We start from the raw sequence: 1,986 nt of genomic DNA, 5'->3' as shown, positions 1-1,986 counted from the left end.
CACCAGAACTGAGAGGGTGGAGAGGGTGGGTGCTGCTTGTGCTTGTGGGTCGTAAGGGGGTGTTGTGCTATGGAGGGAATGGGATGGGGGTGCTTTGGCCAACCTTTGTGATTGGCTAGTTGTGCTCATGTGACCTTATTCAGGGTGTGGAGGTACACTGAGTGATGCTCTCCACACCCTGCCCAAGGGCTCCTCTACGGCCAGGACCAAACTTCACTCTTACTACCCTAGCCTGGGATTAGACAGGTTCATCATTGTATCTGCCTGGGTCTTGTATTGTACTTCTTGTATTGTTGACCAGAACTGAAGAAGAAATGGCCAGCACTCTCTTCACACTTACTTCAGAAATCCGTTCCAATCACAATGATGTGGACAGATGAGAATCTGCATTTAAAATGGTAGAACACTACAGCACTCTGTGAAACAGAAGGCTCTGAGTGGCTCAGGTGCCTGTCAAGCACAAATTGCTGCTGATTTTTTATGATTGACAATCTTTTGTGTGTAGCTGATTACTTAATGAGTTAATTACTTAATTACCTAGTAGGCTTGTCTACACCCAGCAGTATGCACCAGTGGTGCTGTGTCAATCTTCTCAGCTGTGTAAATTATGTGATTGCTGTCAGCACACTCTCTCTCACACATACATACATACACACACACACACACACACACACACTCACACACTCTCTCTCACACATACATACATACACACACACACATTTACTTACTCACTCACTCTCGCAGACATACACTCACTCTCACTCTCCTGTAGTTGTTGTGATGGACTCCTATTGAGTGTCAAGGCCCAGATGTGGTTTAATGCTAATGATGGAGGGCTGAAGCTCCAGACACAAGGGCTCCTGGTGCACTATGGCCTCCAGAGCTTCTGTGCTTTGGTGAGCCCCGTTGCCTTCATATCAGAGGATAGAGGAGCTTTATATCTCTTAAACTGGGAGCTCCTGCATCCTGCGGTACACCTGACCACAGGGCCCATGTGTGCACACCTGTGCTGTTTGTTTACATGGAAAATGTCATATACGTCACTTGCACAGAGCTCTCTCTCAAATGTGTTCCTCTTGCGGTCTATGCAGATGCCATTGCTGCTGTATTCCCAGACAGGCCCTGACTTCCTGCCTGCCTTGTTATGGTTTTAACCACCGTGGTCGCAATAGAGAAGTGGTGCGTTTATTTCCATTATACACAAACCATAGGCTACGATGTATGACACACACATACCATCTTTGTAGACACACTATTCATGCTTTTCTGACACTTCCTCAGAGTGTATCTTTCATTCCACAGCTTTTGGGTAGTGGTACATATCTGTTTCTATAGTATGGCACACTACAGATTTGCACTCTATATCTGCATGAGAGCAGTCAAGCAGGTGTGAGGCTCCAGTTGTTTTGGGGGTATTTTCATCCTCACACCATTGTCAAGGTTTTGTTCTCCTCCTCGACCTCAAACAGATTCTAATAATTCTAATACAACACCGTTGGGTTTTTTAATCAAGTCATTCTGGTGCTCAGACTGTGGTAATTGGAATGGAATTGCTTGGATACATCTTGGACCAAATGAGCTTCCCTTTATGAAGCAGTTCAACTCCGATATCAAAATCCAAGCTTAAAGCTTTAAACTGCTATCTTTCTCTCTCTCTCGCTCTCTCTCTCTCTCTCTCTCTCTCAGTTAGCTGTATGAAATTAAGTCATTTATACAGAATGTGTCAATCGCTGAATGTCAAATTTGCCTACCAGATGTAAAGAAATAAGTTATCGATGTCTTGATAAAAAAAATGTACAATTTTGTAGTGAAAATGAATATAATTTTGTGCATAAATGTAATTCAGAGGTGTATAATTTTTCTGTTTGTAATAAATTGATCTGGGCAAACATTGACTATGACTGTACTTTTGAGGGTTTTTTTCTTCAACTGTTAACTGAAAATAGATAAGACAGACAAACATGGCTACATTTTTTCAATTGTGAA

The sequence above is a fragment of the Sardina pilchardus genome, chromosome 20 (assembly GCF_963854185.1).
Source record: "Sardina pilchardus chromosome 20, fSarPil1.1, whole genome shotgun sequence".
Classification (NCBI taxonomy): domain Eukaryota; kingdom Metazoa; phylum Chordata; class Actinopteri; order Clupeiformes; family Clupeidae; genus Sardina; species Sardina pilchardus.
The sequence above is the reverse complement of the archived record's forward strand: the minus strand, read 5'-3'. Positions refer to the sequence as shown.